The sequence below is a fragment of the Oncorhynchus kisutch genome, unplaced genomic scaffold (genome assembly GCF_002021735.2).
Source record: "Oncorhynchus kisutch isolate 150728-3 unplaced genomic scaffold, Okis_V2 Okis02a-Okis13b_hom, whole genome shotgun sequence".
Classification (NCBI taxonomy): Eukaryota; Metazoa; Chordata; class Actinopteri; order Salmoniformes; family Salmonidae; genus Oncorhynchus; species Oncorhynchus kisutch.
The window spans coordinates 13,677,214-13,698,049 of record NW_022261979.1 but is presented as its reverse complement, the minus strand read 5'-3'; the positions used below and the strand labels follow the sequence as shown (position 1 = coordinate 13,698,049).

General features: G+C 49.7%; 1 protein-coding gene and 1 long non-coding RNA gene across 2 annotated transcripts in view; both read left to right on the top strand.

Annotated features, from left to right (window-relative positions):
- The first annotated feature begins 8,623 nt into the window (after positions 1-8,623).
- LOC116359255 (uncharacterized) lies at positions 8,624-9,389 on the top strand. Its single transcript, XR_004206625.1, has 2 exons — positions 8,624-8,683; positions 8,782-9,389. It is a non-coding gene; the product is annotated as an uncharacterized LOC116359255 (long non-coding RNA).
- A 1,584-nt stretch (positions 9,390-10,973) lies between these two features.
- Positions 10,974-20,836, top strand: part of LOC116359254 (E3 ubiquitin-protein ligase RNF19A-like) — an 84,691-nt gene continuing 74,828 nt past the window's right edge. Inside the window, exon 1 of the mRNA XM_031811819.1 lies at positions 10,974-11,160. The gene's annotated coding sequence lies outside the window, so the exon portion shown is untranslated. The remainder of the gene's footprint in view (positions 11,161-20,836) is intronic.

The following is a 20,836-nucleotide window of genomic DNA, read 5'->3' as shown; positions in this document are numbered from 1 at the left end:
AGGCGAAACCCAGATAAAAATCCAATCAGGAAGTGAAACCGCCTCATGCCAATGACTCCTTATATGGCTGTGAATGAGCTACGAATGAGCTTACATTTTCTACGTATTCCCCAAGGTGTCTACATCATTGTGACGTCTTTTTACGCATTTATGTTGAAGAATAGCCGTAAGGGACCACATTTAGCAAGTGGTCACATGATTGCTCCCGCAGAAAATCTTGCGTAAAGTACACAAGTAGCCATTTTTCCAATCGCTTCTTATGAGAAACCAATTGTCCCGACGGGTATATTATCGAATTGTTATATGAAAAACAACTTGAGGATTGATTCTAAACAATTTTTGGCATGTTTCTGTCGATATTATGGAGCTAATTTGGAAAACAGTTCGGCGTTGTAGTGACCGCATTTTCCGGTCGATTTCTTAGCCAAACGTGACGAACAAACGGGAGCTATTTCGCCAACAAAAATAATCTTTTTGGAAAAAAGGAAAATTTGCTCTCTAACTGGGAGTCTCCTGAGTGAAAACATCCGAAGTTCTTCAAAGGTAAATGATTTAATTTGATTGCTTTTCTTATTTTCATGAAAATGTTGCCTGCTGCCAGCAGAGCCTAGCATAGCATTATGCCATGATAAACTTACACAAATGCTTGTCTAGCGTTGGCTGTAAAGCATATTTTGAAAATCTGAGATGAGAGTGTGATTAACAAAAGGCTAAGCTGTGTCTCAATATATTTCATTTGTGATTTTCATGAATTGGAAGATTTTGTAGGAAGATTTATGTCCGCTAAGTTATGCTAATTAGTTTGAGGCTATGATTACGCTCCCGGATCCGGGTTTGATAGTCGCAAGAAGTTAAAGAACCGTCAGACCTAGAGTTCTGAAACTTTAGAAACCTGCTCTAGACCTCAGTTCGATAGTGCGTGGTGAGTTACGTGGCTCTAGAAGGTTCTCGGACCGAGAAACAGCCTCGTACATTTGCAATAACTTCTATTCATTTTTGCATCACGAAAATGACTACATTTAGAAATGTCCCAGAGTCACAAGACTAGGTGCATTGCGACCGCCTCGGCCCATATAGATGGACCCCAACGTTTCTGTCCGATAGCTCATTCAAGGAAAAAAGTGGATTTTCAGCACCAATTAGGGTCTTGCTCGGGCACCAAATGACCTATCGAGCCGAAACTTGGGATTCGGGGTCGCCTCACATAGGCCTAGACACAATGTCAGAACTGGACCCGCAGCTAGAACGTAACTACGTGTATTCCGTTTTTATTATGGTTTGAACAGAAGACGTTGTGAATTTTGGGCCAGCTCTGAAGTATGTGATAGTTGGCTTCTAAACGAGTTGGAAAAAGTGGGTTTGGTGTCAGTTTGTATCAGTTTGGTGTCAGAATGATATTGACTGATGGACGGTGACTTGCTGGTGACTTTTGTCCATTTGCAATATGTTTAAACAGTGAGGTACCATCACCAAAGTGACATTCTGAAATCAACCCTAACGAGTGATGGAGAGGAACCAGAATCACTGCCCAGCCATCTCGAGTTCATCGGGGCAGTCAATTTCGCATTCCTGCAGGATTTGTGAGCATGCCAAATTCGTGATGGTAAATGCCCATTGAAACATATTGCAAATGCACATGCATTTGCAATTTGATTCAACAGTGAAAAAACATCACCAAATGGACATGATGAAATCAACACAACGAGCGATGGAAAAGAACAACTATCACTGCCCGGCCATCCTGTGTTCATCAGGCCAGTCAATTTAGCATTTCTGCAGGATTTTTGAGCATGCCAAATTCGTGATGGTAAATGCCCATTGAAACATATTGCAAATGCACGACATCAAAAAATAAATGATAATAAAAGTTGACAAAAGTATATTCTACAGTTCTTACACATGGGTAATTGACAAAAATTTTAAGAATTTCAAAAAACGGTCCAGAAAGCACTTTTATAAGGGGGTGATATGTTTTTGGAAAAAAGTTCACATTTTCGACCTTTGACTTCTTATAAAATCATATTGCAAATGGACAAAACACATGCCTTATGCACAAGTTAAAATACATTTAAAAAAATGATGATAATAAAATATGACTAAAGTATGTTGATACAGTTCTTATACATGTGTAATTAACACAAAATTCGGAAGAATTTTCGAAAAACGGTCCAGAGAGCACTTTTTTAAGGGTGTGAAGTTTTTTCAAAATGTTTGCTATTTTTGACTTTTGACTTCCTATGAAATCATATTGCAAGTGGAGAAAACATATTCCTTATGCACAAGTTAAAAAAATAATTAAAAAATAATGATAATAAAATTGGACAAAAGTATGTTGATACAGTTCTTACACAAAAAAAATCAAAAGAATTTCCAAAAACGGCCCAGGTGATAAGTTTTAGATTTTTTTTCTCACTTTTTCAAAATTGTACTTTTGGATGTTGACTTGTGTTACATTTGCAATATGAAAAACCACGGTGGAGCGCACTCGCCACCTGTTGGATTTTTAAAGTGTTACACCTGGCATTTGCCATATGGCATTTTGCAATCAACTTTGAACGAAACGACGCCGAATTGAGTGGTATTGGACACCGTGTATATGGTTTGTCCAGTGCCAATGACTTCCCATTCATTTTTGTCCATTTCAGGGCGGTATTCCCTTACTTAATATATTACATCAATAAAATCAATTTAGCCTCAAATAAATAATGAAACATATTCAATTTGGTTTAAGTAATGTAAAAACAGAGTGTTGGAGAAGAAAGTAAAAGTGCAATATGTGCTATGTAAGAAAGCTAACGTTTCAGTTCCTTGCTCAGAACATGAGAAGATATGAAAGCTGGTTCCTTTTAACATGAGTCTTCAATATTCCCAGGTAAGAAGTTGTAGGTTGTAGTTATTATAGGAATTATAGGACTATTTCCCTCTAAACCATTTGTATCTCATTAACCATTGACTATTGGATGTTCTTATAGGCACTTTAGTATTGCCAGTGTAACAGTATAGCTTCCATCCCGCTCCTCGCTCCTCCCTGGGCTCGAACCAGCAACACAACGACAATTAGCGTGCGCTATCTAGCTAGCCATTTCACTTCGGTTTAAGCCTATCAACTCATCTCGGGAGTTGATAGGCTTAAAGTCATAAACAGCGCAATGCTTGACACACAAGGAAGAGCTGCTGGCAAAACGCACGAAAGTGCTGTTTGAATGAGTGTTTACGGGCCTGCTTCTGCCTACCACTGCTCAGTCAGATACTTAGATACTTGTACGCTTGTATGCTCAGTCAGATTATATGCAACGTAGAACACGCTAGATAATATCTAGTAATATCATCAACCATGTGTAGTTAACTAGTGATTATGATTGATTGTTTTTTATAAGATAAGTTTAATGCTAGCTAGCAACTTACCTTGGCTTACTGCATTCGCGTAACAGGCAGGCTCCTCGTGAAGTGCAACGAGAGAGAGGCAGGTTGTTATTTCTGGAGTACTTCTCCTGTCCTATTCGGTGTCCTGTGTGAATCTAAGTGTGCGTTCTCTAATTCTCTCCTTCTCTCTTTCTTTCTCTCTCTCGGAGGACCTGAGCCCTAGGACCATGCCCCAGGACTACCTGACATGATGACTCCTTGCTGTCCCCAGTCCACCTGGCCATGCTGCTGCTCCAGTTTCAACTTCCACCTGACTGTGCTGCTGCTCTAGTTTCAACTGTTCTGCCTTATTATTATTCGACAATGCTGGTCATTTATGAACATTTGAACATCTTGGCCATGTTCTGTTATAATCTCCACCCGGCACAGCCAGAAGAGGACTGGCCACCCCACATAGCCTGGTTCCTCTCTAGGTTTCTTCCTAGGTATTGGCCTTTCTAGGGAGTTTTTCCTAGCCACCGTGCTTCTCCACCTGCATTGCTTGCTGTTTGGGGTTTTAGGCTGGGTTTCTGTACAGCACTTTGAGATATCAGCTGATGTACGAAGGGCTATATAAATAAATTTGATTTGATTTGATTTGATTTATTGCATTGGACAGGTTAACTGTACGATTGCAAGATTGGATCCCCCGAGCTGACAAGGTGAACATGAAGAAGCTGTTAGTGTTATATTCACAGACTTGATGTGCTGGAGTACAGGCAGCTACTGGAGAATAAAACACACTTACTAGTGATATTCCACCATACTTTTATAGGTCAGTCACAATGTCTAGGTCCATCAGACTTAAAACCAATATGTTGAGACAATTTTTTATTTATTTTTTATTTCACCTTTATTTAACCAGGTAGGCTAGTTGAGAACACCTTTATTTAACCAGGTAGGCCAGTTGAGAACACCTTTATTTAACCAGGTAGGCTAGTTGAGAACAAGTTCTCATTTGCAACTGCGACCTGGCCAAGATAAAGCATAGCAGTGTGAGCATACAACAAAGAGTTACACATGGAGTAAACAATTAACAAGTCAATAACACAGTAGAAAACGAAGGGGGAGTCTATATACAATGTGTGCAAAAGGCATGAGGAGGTAGGCAAATAATTACAATTTTGCAGATTAACACTGGAGTGATAAAAGATCAGATGGTCATGTACAGGTAGAGATATTGGTGTGCAGAAGAGCAGAAAAGTAAATAAATAAAAACAGTACGGGGATGAGGTAGGTGAAAAGGGTGGGCTATTTACCAATAGACTATGTACAGCTGCAGCGATCGGTTAGCTGCTCAGATAGCTGATGTTTGAAGTTGGTGAGGGAATGAATGATGAAACGTGATAACAGTCCTCCACCACACACAAATGCAACAAACCAAATATTGTGCAAATACTTCAGAAAAATGTCTTCCTTGTCACTAATGTTGAAATTGTGGGGTTACATACAGAACCAGTCAAAAGTTTGGACACACCTACTCATTCAGGGGTTTTTCTTCATTTTTACTATTTTCTACATTGTAGAATAATATGGAAGACATCAAAACTATGAAAGAACACATATAGAATCATGTAATGACCAACAACAAAAAAGTTGTAAATAAATATTTTATATTTGAGATTCTTCAAAGTAGCCACCTTTTGCCTTGACGACAGCTTTGCACCCTCTTGGCATTCTCTCAACCAGCTTCATGAGGTAGTCACCTGGAATGCATTTCAATTGACAGGTGTGCCTTGTTAAAAGTTAATTTGTGGAATTTCTGTCCTTCTTAATGCGTTTGAACCAATCAGTTGTGTTGTGACAAGGTAGAGGTGGTATACAGACCTTACAGTGAAATGCTTCCTCACAAGCCCTTAACCAACACTGCAAATATTTACTGAATAAACTAAAGTAACACAACAATGAGGCAACATACAGGGGGTACAGGTACCGAGTTAATGTGTGGGGGTACAGGTACAGAGTCGATGCGCGGGGGTACAGGTACTGAGTCAATGTGTGGGGGTACAGGTACCGAGTCAATGTGTGGGGGTACAGGTACCGAGTTAATGTGTGGGGGTACAGGTACTGAGTCAATGTGTGGGGGTACAGGTACCGAGTTAATGTGTGGGGGTACAGGTACCGAGTCAATGTGTGGGGGTACAGGTACCGAGTCAATGTGTGGGGGTACAGGTACCGAGTCAATGTGTGGGGGTACAGGTACCGAGTCAATGTGTGGGGGTACAGGTACCGAGTTAATGTGTGGGGGTACAGGTACCGAGTCAATGTGTGGGGGTACAGGTACTGAGTCGATGCGCGGGGGTACAGGTACAGAGTCGATGCGCGGAGGGGTACAGGTACCGAGTCGATGTGCGGGGGTACAGGTACCGATTCGATGTGTGGGGGTACAGGTACCGAGTCGATGTGTGGGGGTACAGGTACCGAGTCAATGCGAGGGGGTACAGGTACCGAGTCGATGTGCGGGGGTACAGGTTAATGGAAGCAATTTGAACATGTAGGTAGGGCTAAAGTGACTATTCATAGATGATAAACAGCGAGTGGCAGCAGGGTAAAAACAATTGTTAATTGTTCTGCAGTCTTATGGTGGTAGTAGAGAGAACAGTCTTTGACTTGGGTGACTGGAGTCTTTGACAATATTTTGGGCCTTCCTCTGACAACGCCTGGGTTGAGGTCCTGGATGGCAGGAAGGTTGGCCCCAGTGGTGTACTGGGCCGTACGCACCACCCTCTGTAGCGCCTTACGTTCGTATGCCGAGCAGTTACCATACCAGGCGGTGATGCAACCGGTGAGGATGCTCTCGATGGTGCAGCTGTAGAACTTTGCCAAATCTTTTCAGTTTCCTGATGGGGAAAAGGCGTGGTCGTGCCCTCTTCACAACCTTCTTGGTGTGTTTGAACCATGATGGTTTGTTGGTGATGTGTCCTCTTCACGACTGTCTTGGTGTGTTTAGACCATGATGGTTTGTTGGTGATGTGGACACCAAGGAACTTGAAGCTCTCGACCCGCTCCTCTACAACCCCGTCGATGTTAAAAAAAAAGGTGGGCCCTTTTCTTCACAAGATTTGACTTCACGCTGATCTATCGCCCAGGTTCTAAGACCACCAAGGCCGATGTCCTGTCACATCGCTACAATTTGGGAGAGGGTCCTGTCCCAGAATGCACCTATTTTCCCATCCTCCCGAGTCGTAGCTCCTGTAGTCTGGGACGTAGATGTGGACATCCACCAGGCTCTGGAGAGGGAGCCCGCACCCGCTAACTGTCCTCCCGAGCGCATCTACGTTCCCACGGGGATAAGGGACCCGCTGCTTACCTGGGCACACACAGCTGTCGTGGCTGGACATCAGGTATTTCTCACACTACCCACAATCCATCTCTGAGAAATACTGGTGGCCCACAGTGCAGGATGTCACTACCCACAATCCATCTCTGAGAAATACTGGTGGCCCACAGTGCAGGATGTCACTACCCACAATCCATCTCTGAGAAATACTGGTGGCCCACAGTGCAGGATGTCACTACCCACAATCCATCTCTGAGAAATACTGGTGGCCCACAGTGCAGGATGTCACTACCCACAATCCATCTCTGAGAAATACTGGTGGCCCACAGTGCAGGATGTCACTACCCACAATCCATCTCTGAGAAATACTGGTGGCCCACAGTGCAGGATGTCACTACCCACAATCCATCTCTGAGAAATACTGGTGGCCCACAGTGCAGGATGTCACTACCCACAATCCATCTCTGAGAAATACTGGATGTCACTCGCTACTTCAACTCCTGTTCCCTATGTGCCCAAACCAAATCCTCACGGAACGCTCCAACAGGGAAACTCCTTCCCCTTCCCGAGCCTCTGTGTCCCTGGTCTCATCTATCCATTGACTGTTACTGATCTCCCCTCCTCTGACGGTTTCACCACCATTTTGACGGTTGTGGATAGATGTTCTAAATCCTGTTGTTTAATCCCTCTCTCTGGTCTCCCTACTTTTCTCCAGGTCACTGAGGCACTGTTCCAGCAGGTCTTCTGGCATTATGGCATTCCGGAGGACATTGTCTCTGTCTATGACCCCCAATTCACATTACGGGTGTGGAAAGCCTTTATAGAGAAGCTCAGGGTCACAGTCAGCCTCACTTCCAGGTACCGGCCTCAGTCCAATGGGCAGGTGGAGAGGATGAACCAGGAGCTAGGGAGGTTCCCGAGGAGTCACTGTCAGGACCGCAGGGAGAGTGGGCTCGATTCAGCACTATCGGGGCGTGGACTCTACAAGGTGTCGAAAGCGTTCCACAGGGATGCTGGCCCATGTTGACTCCAATGTTTCCCACAGTTGTGTCCAGTTGGCTGGATGTCCTTTGGGTGGTGGACTATTCTTGAAACAAACAGGAAACTCTTGAGCGTGAAAAAACCCAGCAGCATTGCAGTTCTTGACACAAACCAGTGCCACAAAGGCACTTGCCCATTCGCCCTCTGAATGGCACACATATATAATCCATGCCACAATTGTCTCAAGACTTAAACATCTTTTAACCTGTCTCCTCCCATTCATCTACACTGATTGAAGTGGATTTTAGTTGCAGTAGTTTATGTGCCGGGGGGCTAGAGTTAGTCTGTTATATCTGGAGTAATTCTCCTGTCTTATCAGGTGTCCTGTGTGAATATAAGTATGCTCTCTCTAATTCTCTCTTTCTCTCTTTCTTTGTTTCTCTCTCTCGGAGGACCTGAGCCCTGGGACCTTGCCTCAGGACTACCTGGCATGATGACTCCTTGCTGTCCCCAGTCCACCTGGCCGTGCTTCTGCTCCAGTTTCAACTGACCTGAGCCCTAGGACCATGCCCCAGGACTACCTGACATGATGACTCCTTGCTGTCCCCAGTCCACCTGGCCATGCTGCTGCTCCAGTTTCAACTGTTCTGCCTTATTATTATTCGACCATGCTGGTCATTTATGAACATTTGAACATCTTGGCCATGTTCTGTTATAATCTCCACCCGGCACAGCCAGAAGAGGACTGGCCCACCCCTCATAGCCTGGTTCCTCTCTAGGTTTCTTCCTAGGTTTTGGTCTTTCTAGGGAGTTTTTCCTAGCCACCGTGCTTCTACACCTGCATTGCTTCCTGTTTTGGGGTTTTAGGCTGGGTTTCTGTACAGCACTTTGAGATATCAGCTGATGTAAGAAGGGCTTTATAAATTCATTGGATTCGATTTGATTTAACAAGTGACATCAATAAGGGATCATAGCTTTCACCTGGAGTCACCTGGTCAGTCTATGTCATGGAAAGAGCAGGTGTTCCTAATGTTTTGTACACCCGTATATTTAAGCCACGAGGCCGATGGGATATGGATGCCTGATGAAGACCTAAGGGTATGTCATGGAAAGAGCAGGTGTTCCTAATGTTTTGTACACCCGTATATTTAAGCCACGAGGCCGATGGGATATGGATGCCTGATGAAGACCTAAGGGTATGTCATGGAAAGAGCAGGTGTTCCTAATGTTTTGTCACCCGTATATTTAAGTAACGAGGCCAATGGGATGTGGATGCCTGATGAAGACCTAAGGGTATGTCATGGAAAGAGCAGGTGTTCCTAATGTTTTGTACACCCGTATATTTAAGCCACGAGGCCGATGGGATATGGATGCCTGATGAAGACCTAAGGGTATGTCATGGAAAGAGCAGGTGTTCCTAATGTTTTGTACACCCGTATATTTAAGCCACGAGGCCGATGGGATATGGATGCCTGATGAAGACCTAAGGGTATGTCATGGAAAGAGCAGGTGTTCCTAATGTTTTGTACACCCGTATATTTAAGCAACGAGGCCAATGGGATGTGGATGCCTGATGAAGACCTAAGGGTATGTCATGGAAAGAGCAGGTGTTCCTAATGTTTTGTACACCCGTATATTTAAGCAACGAGGCCAATGGGATGTGGATGCCTGATGAAGACCTAAAGGTCAAAACGTTGTTATAAATAAACATCACCTGGGAGCGCGAGCAGCAGTGTGCAGTGTTTTCCTTTCTGTTTTCCATATTGACAATATACCACGGGTGAGGGCTGTTCTTAGGCACCACGCAACGCTGAGTGCTTGGATACAGGCCTTTAGCCATGGTATATTGGCCTTGTACCACAAACCCCTGAGGTGCCTTATTGCTGTTATAAACTGGTTCCCAACAGAAATAGAACAGTACACAGGTAGTTTTGGGTCATACCCGTGCTATATTGTCTGATATACTATGGGTTTCAGCCAATCAGCATCCAGGACCCAAACTAGACGGTTTATAATTAAGCAATAATGCACGAGGGGGTGTGGTATATTGCCAATATACCACGGCTAAGGGCTGTTCTTAGGCACGACACATCGCAGAGTGCCTGGACACAGCCCTTAGTTATAAACTGGGTGGTTCGAGCCCTGAATATTGATTGGCTGACAGCAATGGTATATCAGACCGTATAACACGGGTATGACAAAACGTTTATATTTACTGCTCTAATTACATTGGTAACCAGTTTACAATAGCAATAAGGGAATAAGGGATACCTAGTCAATTGTTCAACTGAATGCATTCAACTGAAATGTGTCTTCTGCATTTAACCCAACCCCTCTGAATCGGGGAGGTGCAGGGGGCTGCCATAATCGACATCTATGTCATCGGTGCCCACCTCGCGGGTTTGTGATATATGGCCAATATACCACGGCTAAAGGCCTGTATCCAGGCACTCGGTGTTGCGTCGTACCTAAGCACCCCGCGTTACCACACCTCCTTGGGCCTTATTGCTTAAATATATACGGCTCTGCTTTGTGAGTATTCAAGTTTTTATGGATCAAACGTGAGATTGATATTCTTCCTGGTGTTTACAGAACAACTGGTGCTGTGAGTTCAGGATATCAGGACCTGTTTAGACAAAGCAATGGTAACAGTAGAGCAAAGGGTCGTAATATATGGGGAAAACGAATGGCTGCAGTGTTGCTGTTATAATGAGTTACTTGATACATGGAACACATGAAGGCATAAATGTATAAAAAAGTGTGTATTGATATTTTAGCGAATGGAGATCCTAATAAAATACTAAATGTGTACTTTGAGCTAGAAAACTCATCAACAGTAAACTGTTTATTCCAGGTCAGTTATTATAAAGACGGACTGTGCTGCAAGTTAACACCAGGGGGGGGTGTCTTCTCTCTACTCTCCAGTTTTAACTCCTGGATATTCCTTCTGATAGGCCTGTCAGATTTATGTCTGTAACATGGACAACCAAATTCCTTGAAGCCTGAAAGTTTTCCCGAAAGCATCTCTCAACTCTTGACAGTTATGAGAAGCATGTGAATAATGTAAATCATGATGGTAGGTGCAATGAAAGGACTCTTTTGTAACAGTAACTTACAGTAGTTCTTGATGATCGTTCTGTGTAAATTAAAGTATCACTGTATGTATTTAAAAATGACCATGACTATTTCAAAGTTTGCTCTCTATGGGACTTTTCATGATTGATGGAAGGGTATTACTTATGTTTCATATGAAAGTAAACATAATGTCGAGCCAAACTCCAGACTTACGATGACTTGGCCGAGATCTCGCGAGAAGGTGTGAACTTTCTGTTTGGACGAGAACTCGACCCGTCTTTTGATCAGCTCAGAACGGAAGAAGGTGGGACGCGACGGAAAAGTAGATTAAAGAAGGATTTCTCGAGGGGGTGGGCATGTTGAAGAGAAAGAATGTTTTGTTGACATTTGACCAGGACAGACGGAATTACAGTTGTTAAACGGTACGTTAACAGCACTTGAAGGTGATTTTTCCTGTCTTTCTGAACAGTCCATGCAGTTGCTAGCTAGCTAGCTAAACATCCATCTGGCCGATTCTGCTCTGTCTGCCTCTTGTAGAGACACTGTTTCCATTTTATAGATATGTAACACAATCAATACCCTATTTGTATCTTAATTGGGGTTAGTTATATCCATGTTTGTTTGGTCAGACGGTGGATTTAAATTGTTATCCAACAAGCTATTGACATGACTCTACTGTGCTACCATTTTGAGGAGGCCATATGCTCCTAAATATCTTACTGTGTTATCTGGAATTGTTGTAATTGTATCGACTTTATGTGCCGGTATGTTTTTTTTGTGTTACTGTTGATGACGCGCTGGGCTCAGGACCAGAAGGTTGAGGGTTCGAGCCTCACAAACCTGCCTGTTTCATTACTTCGGTGTCGGGACGTGAACGGACGGTTGCATCAACTAACTACGGTGTGTTTATTTTGGCCGGTGAGCGCGTCCCTGTAACAGTATGTTTTAACTAGTACTTGTATTCCGCTATGCTCGCTTTAGCCTTCATGTGGGTGGGATCTAACCCATTCATAGAGGCTAACTAAACTACATAGCCAAGAGTATGTGGACACCTGCTCGTCGAACATCATATTCCAAAATCATGGGCATTCATTTGGAGTTGCTTTCCACTAGATGTTGGAACATTGCTGTGTGCTGCAGGGACTTGTTTCCATTAAGCCACAAGAGCATTAGTGAGGTTGGGCACTGATGTTGGGCAATTAGGCCTGGCTCGCAGTCTGTGTTACAATTCATCCCAAAGGTGTTGGATGGGGTTGAGGTCAGGGCTCTGTGCAGGCCAATCAAGTTCTTCCACACTGTTCTCGACAAACCATTTCTGTATGGACCTTGCTTTGAGCACAGGGACATTGTCATGCTGAAACAGGAAAGGGCCTTCCCCAAACTTTTGCCACAAAGTTGGAAGCACAGAATCGTCTAGAATGTCATTGTATGCTGTAGCGTTAAGATTTCCCTTCACTGGAACTAAGGGGCCGGAACCATGAAAAACAGACCATTATTCCTCCTCCACCAAACTCTACAGTTGGCACTATTCATTGGGGCAGGTAGCGTTCTACTGACATCTGTCAAACCCTGATTTGTTCGTTGGACTGCCAGATGGTGAAGCGTGATTCATCGCTCCAGAGAACGCTTTTTCACTTCTCCAGAGTCCAATGACGGTGAGTTTTACACCAATCCAGCCGACGCTTGGCGTTGCGCATGGTGATCTTAAGTTGCTCTGCCATGGAAACCATTTCACTGAAGCTCCCGACAAATAGTTATTGTCCCGACTTTGCTTCCAGAGACCGTTTGGAACTCTGTAGGGAATGTTGCAACTGAGGACACACTTTACAGGCTTCCGCACTCGGTGGTCACGTTCTGTGAGCTTGTGTGGCCTACCACTCTGCGGTCCCGTTCTGTGAGCTTGTGTGCCCTACCACTCTGCGGTCCCGTTCTGTGAGCTTGTGTGGCCTACCACTTTTGCGGTTGAGTCGTTGTTGCTCGTAGACTTTTTCCACGTTCAGAATAACAGCACTTGCAGTTGACCGGTGCAGAAATGTGATGAAATGTCTTATTGGGAAGGTGGCACCCTGTGTCTTTATTGGGAAGGTGGCACCCTGTGTCTTTATTGGGAAGGTGGCACCCTGTGTCTTTATTGGGAAGGTGGCACCCTGTGTCTTTATTGGGAAGGTGGCACCCTGTGTCTTTATTGGGAAGGTGGCACCCTGTGTCTTTATTGGGAAGGTGGCACCCTGTGTCTTTATTGGGAAGGTGGCACCCTGTGTCTTTATTGGGAAGGTGGCACCCTGTGTCTTTATTGGGAAGGTGGCATCCTATGACGGTGCCACGTTGAAAGTCACTGAGCTCTTCAGTAAGGCCAAATAGCCGACTCTACTCATTTGAAGGGGTGTCCACACACTTTTGAATGTATAGTGTATAACCACAGTTTTGTGGTTATGAAGCTATCGGTACGGGCGCCGCCCACCTGCCTATGGACTTTTGTGACAATTTTTGGAACGCGAAGCGAATGGCGCTCCGTAGTGCCGATTTGCGCAGATTGTGAAATCACTGTGGAGAGCCCTTAAGAGGTGCTGTAAAACTGTCCTTGTGGAAGGAGGGAGTTGTGTAACAACCCAGGTTTATAAATGTGGATATCCACTCTCTCTTATAAATGTGTCTTTTTTTGTGGCACAGTTGATGGCTCGCTGGGCTTGGGACCAGAAGGCTGAGGGTTCGAGCCTGTTCCACTACATGATGATTTCTTGGCTGTCCCACAGCCTCGGTAGTGTGGTGACAGAGGGAAAGGGAGAGGTTCTTCAGGAGATCAGCTTCAAAAGTAAACTCTGCAAAAAAAAGAAGAGATGTCCCTTTTTCAGGACCCTGTCTTTCAAAGATAAGTCGTAAAAATCTAAACTTCACAGATCTTCATTGTAAAGGGTTTAAACACTGTTTCCCAGGCTTGTTCAATGAACCATAAATAATGAATGAACATGCACCTGTGGAACGGTCGCTAAGACACAAACAGCTGACAGACTGTAGGCAATTAAAGGTCACAGAGGGCAGGGCGGGGCGTCGCGGGGCGTCAGGGGGCGGGGAGGGGGCGGGGCGACGGGGCAGGGCGGGATGTCAGGGGGCGGGGGGTGGGGGCGTCAGAGTGCGGGACGTCAGAGGGCAGGGGGCAGGGCGGGGGCGTCAGAGGGCAGGGCGGGGGCCTCAGAGGGCAGGGCGTCAGAGGGCAGGGCGTCAGAGGGCAGGGCGTCAGAGGGCAGGGCGTCAGAGGGCAGGGCGTCAGAGGGCAGGGCGTCAGAGGGCAGGGCGTCAGAGGGCAGGGCGTCAGAGGGCAGGGCGTCAGAGGGCAGGGCGTCAGAGGGCAGGGCGTCAGAGGGCAGGGCGTCAGAGGGCAGGGCAGGACATCAGAGGCCCAGTGTGTAAAATCCTCCATCTCCTAACCGGGATGTGTTGAGATTAAACAGGTTCTTTATATAGGCCTGCTAGGGGCCAAGCTGCTGATAGTTTATCTGTCTGTCGTTAAACCGCTCTAAATGTGTCCAGGCACAGCACTGCCTGGTAACAGGGCTGCTATTTCTAATCAACTCCCATTGTATTTTTCACATGCTTCACCTGTAAACAACAGGTGTAAACAACAGGTGTAAACAACAGGTGTAAACAACAGGTGTAAACAACAGGTGTAAACAACAGGTGAAGACTCAGTGAAATGCTTACAGGGTCCATTTCCATCAAGAGAAAATGGAAATAGTGACACCGTGAATAACGAATGGTTATATACAGGAAGTACCAGGTGATAACGTGGCTATATATAGGGAGTGCCAGGTGATAACGTGGCTATATACAGGAAGTACCAGGTAATAACGTGGCTATATACATGAAGTACCAGGTAATAACGTGGCTATATATAGGGTGTGCCAGGTGATAACGTGGTTATATACAGGATGTACCAGGTAATAACGTGGCTATATATAGGGAGTGCCAGGTGATAACGTGGCTATATACAGGAAGTACCAGGTAATAACGTGGCTATATACAGGAAGTACCAGGTAATAACGTGGCTATATACAGGAACTACCAGGTAATAACGTGGCTATATACAGGAAGTACCAGGTGATAACGTGGCTATATACAGGAAGTACCAGGTAATAACGTGGCTATATACAGGGAGGTGATAACGTGGCTATATACAGGAAGTACCAGGTGATAACGTGGCTATATACAGGAAGTACCAGGTAATAACGTGGCTATATACAGGGAGGTGATAACGTGGCTATATACAGGGAGGTGATAACGTGGCTATATACAGGGAGGTGATAACGTGGCTATATACAGGGAGGTGATAACGTGGCTATATACAGGGAGGTGATAACGTGGCTATATACAGGGAGGTGATAACGTGGCTATATACAGGGAGGTGATAACGTGGCTATATACAGGGAGGTGATCACGTGGCTATATACAGGGAGGTGATCACGTGGCTATATACAGGGAGGTGATCACGTGGCTATATACAGGGAGGTGATCACGTGGCTATATACAGGGAGGTGATCACGTGGCTATATACAGGGAGTACCAGGTGATAACGTGGCTATATACAGGGAGTACCAGGTGATAACGTGGCTACATACAGGGAGTACCAGGTGATAACGCGGCCTGCCCCGACCCTCGTCCCTGTCTGTCAGTGTGGTTCAGAGTCGGCTGGCTGAATGACTGGCTGGCTGGCTGGCTGGCTGAATGACTGGCTGGCTGGCTTAGGCTGGTGGCACTGGAGCTAAATTAGAATGAAACATTTGTTGTTTTGAGGCCAGCTGGTCCAGCTTTTCAAGGGGGCAGAGATGGCATCCTGTCAGAACAGATGAAGGAAAGAGAATGAATTCAATTGAAGCCACTACATTCACCCAAATATTAGTCCCCTTCTCATATTGCATAGTCCACTCTCTCAGCACGAGGTCCTTGTCTGTAGTAGAGGTTCCTCCCCTCCCCTCCCCAGCACGAGGTCCTGGTCTCTCAGCACGAGGTCCTGGTCTCTCAGCACGAGGTCCTGGTCTCTCAGCACGAGGTCCTGGTCTCTCAGCACGAGGTCCTGGTCTCTCAGCACGAGGTCCTGGTCTCTCAGCACGAGGTCCTGGTCTCTCAGCACGAGGTCCTGGTCTGTAGTAGAGGTTCCTCCCCTCCCCAGCACGAGGTCCTGGTCTGTAGTAGAGGTTCCTCCCCTCCCCAGCACGAGGTCCTGGTCTGTAGTAGAGGTCCCTCCCCTCTCTCAGCACGAGGTCCTGGTCTGTAGTAGAGAGGTCCCTCCCCTCCACTCTCTCAGCACGAGGTCCTGGTCTGTAGTAGAGAGGTCCCTCCCCTCCCCTCTCTCAGCACGAGGTCCTGGTCTCTCAGCACGAGGTCCTGGTCTGTAGTAGAGGTTCCTCCCCTCCCCGGCACGAGGTCCTGGTCTGTAGTAGAGGTCCCTCCCCTCCACTCTCTCAGCACGAGGTCCTGGTCTCTCAGCACGAGGTCCTGGTCTGTAGTAGAGGTTCCTCCCCTCCACTCTCTCAGCACGAGGTCCTGGTCTGTAGTAGAGGTTCCTCCCCTCCCCTCCCCGGCACTGTGACGTGGTCTGTAGTAGAGAGGTCCCTCCCCGGCACGGTAACGTGGTCTGTAGTAGAAGTCCCTCCCCGGCATGGTGACGTGGTCTGTAGTAGAGGTCCCTCCCCTCCCCGGCACGGTGACGTGGTCTGTAGTAGAGGTCCCTCCCCTCCCCGGCACGGTGACGTGGTCTGTAGTAGAGGTCCCTCCCCTCCCCGGCACGGTGACGTGGTCTGTAGTAGAGGTCCCGGCACGGTGACGTGGTCTGTAGTAGAGGTCCCGGCACGGTGACGTGGTCTGTAGTAGAGGTCCCGGCACGGTGACGTGGTCTGTAGTAGAGGTCCCTCCCCTCCCCGGCACGGTGACGTGGTCTGTAGTAGAGGTCCCTCCCCGGCATGGTGACGTGGTCTGTAGTAGAGAGGTCCCTCCCCTCCCCGGCACGGTGACGTGGTCTGTAGTAGAGGTCCCTCCCCTGCCCGGCACGGTGACGTGGTCTGTAGTAGAGGTCCCTCCCCTCCCCTCCCCGGCACGGTGACGTGGTCTGTAGTAGAGGTCCCTCCCCTCCCCGGCACGGTGACGTGGTCTGTAGTAGAGGTCCCGGCACGGTGACGTGGTCTGTAGTAGAGAGGTCCCTCCCCGGCACGGTAACGTGGTCTGTAGTAGAAGTCCCTCCCCGGCATGGTGACGTGGTCTGTAGTAGAGGTCCCTCCCCTCCCCGGCACGGTGACGTGGTCTGTAGTAGAGGTCCCTCCCCTCCCCGGCACGGTGACGTGGTCTGTAGTAGAGGTCCCTCCCCTCCCCGGCACGGTGACGTGGTCTGTAGTAGAGGTCCCGGCACGGTGACGTGGTCTGTAGTAGAGGTCCCGGCACGGTGACGTGGTCTGTAGTAGAGGTCCCGGCACGGTGACGTGGTCTGTAGTAGAGGTCCCGGCACGGTGACGTGGTCTGTAGTAGAGGTCCCGGCACGGTGACGTGGTCTGTAGTAGAGGTCCCTCCCCTCCCCGGCACGGTGACGTGGTCTGTAGTAGAGGTCCCTCCCCGGCATGGTGACGTGGTCTGTAGTAGAGAGGTCCCTCCCCTCCCCGGCACGGTGACGTGGTCTGTAGTAGAGGTCCCTCCCCTGCCCGGCACGGTGACGTGGTCTGTAGTAGAGGTCCCTCCCCTCCCCTCCCCGGCACGGTGACGTGGTCTGTAGTAGAGGTCCCTCCCCGGCACGGTGACGTGGTCTGTAGTAGAGGTCCCGGCACTGTGACGTGGTCTGTAGTAGAGAGGTCCCTCCCCGGCACGGTAACGTGGTCTGTAGTAGAAGTCCCTCCCCGGCATGGTGACGTGGTCTGTAGTAGAGGTCCCTCCCCTCCCCGGCACGGTGACGTGGTCTGTAGTAGAGGTCCCTCCCCTCCCCGGCACGGTGACGTGGTCTGTAGTAGAGGTCCCTCCCCTCCCCGGCACGGTGACGTGGTCTGTAGTAGAGGTCCCGGCACGGTGACGTGGTCTGTAGTAGAGGTCCCGGCACGGTGACGTGGTCTGTAGTAGAGGTCCCGGCACGGTGACGTGGTCTGTAGTAGAGGTCCCTCCCCGGCACGGTGACGTGGTCTGTAGTAGAGGTCCCTCCCCGGCATGGTGACGTGGTCTGTAGTAGAGAGGTCCCTCCCCTCCCCGGCACGGTGACGTGGTCTGTAGTAGAGGTCCCTCCCCTGCCCGGCACGGTGACGTGGTCTGTAGTAGAGGTCCCTCCCCTCCCCTCCCCGGCACGGTGACGTGGTCTGTAGTAGAGGTCCCTCCCCTCCCCGGCACGGTGACGTGGTCTGTAGTAGAGGTCCCGGCACGGTGACGTGGTCTGTAGTAGAGGTCCCTCCCCTCCCCGGCACGGTGACGTGGTCTGTAGTAGAGGTCCCTCCCCTCCCCTCCCCAGCACGAGGTCCTGGTCTGTAGTAGAGGTCCCTCCCCTCTCTCAGCACGAGGTCCTGGTCTGTAGTAGAGAGGTCCCTCCCCTCCACTCTCTCAGCACGAGGTCCTGGTCTGTAGTAGAGAGGTCCCTCCCCTCCCCTCTCTCAGCACGAGGTCCTGGTCTCTCAGCACGAGGTCCTGGTCTGTAGTAGAGGTTCCTCCCCTCCCCGGCACGAGGTCCTGGTCTGTAGTAGAGGTCCCTCCCCTCCACTCTCTCAGCACGAGGTCCTGGTCTCTCAGCACGAGGTCCTGGTCTGTAGTAGAGGTTCCTCCCCTCCACTCTCTCAGCACGAGGTCCTGGTCTGTAGTAGAGGTTCCTCCCCTCCCCTCCCCGGCACGGTAACGTGGTCTGTAGTAGAGGTTCCTCCCCTCCCTGGCACGGTGACGTGGTCTGTAGTAGAAGTCCCTCCCCGGCACGGTGACGTGGTCTGTAGTAGAGAGGTCCCTCCCCTCCCCGGCACGGTGACGTGGTCTGTAGTAGAGGTCCCTCCCCTCCCCGGCACGGTGACGTGGTCTGTAGTAGAGGTCCCTCCCCTCCCCGGCACGGTGACGTGGTCTGTAGTAGAGGTCCCTCCCCTCCCCGGCACGGTGACGTGGTCTGTAGTAGAGGTCCCTCCCCTCCCCGGCACGGTGACGTGGTCTGTAGTAGAGGTCCCGGCACGGTGACGTGGTCTGTAGTAGAGGTCCCTCCCCTCCCCGGCACGGTGACGTGGTCTGTAGTAGAGGTCCCTCCCCTCCCCGGCACGGTGACGTGGTCTGTAGTAGAGGTCCCTCCCCTCCCCGGCACGGTGACGTGGTCTGTAGTAGAGGTCCCTCCCCTCCCCGGCACGGTGACGTGGTCTGTAGTAGAGGTCCCTCCCCTCCCCGGCACGGTGACGTGGTCTGTAGTAGAGGTCCCGGCACGGTGACGTGGTCTGTAGTAGAGGTCCCTCCCCTCCCCGGCACGAGGTCCTGGTCTGTAGTAGAGGTCCCTCCCCTCCCCTCTCTCAGCACGAGGTCCTGGTCTGTAGTAGAGAGGTCCCTCCCCTCCACTCTCTCAGCACGAGGTCCTGGTCTGTAGTAGAGAGGTCCCTCCCCTCCCCTCTCTCAGCACGAGGTCCTGGTCTCTCAGCACGAGGTCCTGGTCTGTAGTAGAGGTTCCTCCCCTCCCCGGCACGAGGTCCTGGTCTGTAGTAGAGGTCCCTCCCCTCCACTCTCTCAGCACGAGGTCCTGGTCTCTCAGCACGAGGTCCTGGTCTGTAGTAGAGGTTCCTCCCCTCCACTCTCTCAGCACGAGGTCCTGGTCTGTAGTAGAGGTTCCTCCCCTCCCCTCCCCGGCACTGTGACGTGGTCTGTAGTAGAGAGGTCCCTCCCCGGCACGGTAACGTGGTCTGTAGTAGAGGTTCCTCCCCTCCCCGGCACGGTGACGTGGTCTGTAGTAGAGGTCCCTCCCCGGCATGGTGACGTGGTCTGTAGTAGAGAGGTCCCTCCCCTCCCCGGCACGGTGACGTGGTCTGTAGTAGAGGTCCCTCCCCTGCCCGGCACGGTGACGTGGTCTGTAGTAGAGGTCCCTCCCCTCCCCGGCACGGTGACGTGGTCTGTAGTAGAGGTCCCGGCACGGTGACGTGGTCTGTAGTAGAGGTCCCTCCCCTCCCCGGCACGGTGACGTGGTCTGTAGTAGAGGTCCCTCCCCTCCCCGGCACGGTGACGTGGTCTGTAGTAGAGGTCCCTCCCCTCCCCGGCACGGTGACGTGGTCTGTAGTAGAGGTCCCTCCCCTCCCCGGCACGGTGACGTGGTCTGTAGTAGAGGTCCCTCCCCTCCCCGGCACGGTGACGTGGTCTGTAGTAGAGGTCCCTCCCCTCCCCGGCACGGTGACGTGGTCTGTAGTAGAGGTCCCGGCACGGTGACGTGGTCTGTAGTAGAGGTCCCTCCCCGGCACGGTGACGTGGTCTGTAGTAGAGGTCCCTCCCCTCCCCGGCACGAGGTCCTGGTCTGTAGTAGAGGTCCCTCCCCTCCACTCTCTCAGCACGAGGTCCTGGTCTCTCAGCACGAGGTCCTGGTCTGTAGTAGAGGTTCCTCCCCTCCCCAGCACGAGGTCCTGGTCTGTAGTAGAGGTTCCTCCCCTCCCCGGCACGAGGTCCTGGTCTGTAGTAGAGGTTCCTCCCCTCCCCGGCACGAGGTCCTGGTCTGTAGTAGAGGTTCCTCCCCTCCACTCTCTCAGCACGAGGTCCTGGTCTGTAGTAGAGGTTCCTCCCCTCCCCGGCACTGTGACGTGGTCTGTAGTAGAGAGGTCCCTCCCCGGCACGGTAACGTGGTCTGTAGTAGAGGTTCCTCCCCTCCCCGGCACGGTGACGTGGTCTGTAGTAGAGAGGTCCCTCCCCTCCCCGGCACGGTGACGTGGTCTGTAGTAGAGGTCCCTCCCCTCCCCGGCACGGTGACGTGGTCTGTAGTAGAGGTCCCTCCCCTCCCCGGCACGGTGACGTGGTCTGTAGTAGAGGTCCCTCCCCTCCCCGGCACGGTGACGTGGTCTGTAGTAGAGAGGTCCCTCCCCTCCCCGGCACGGTGACGTGGTCTGTAGTAGAGAGGTCCCTCCCCTCCCCGGCACGGTGACG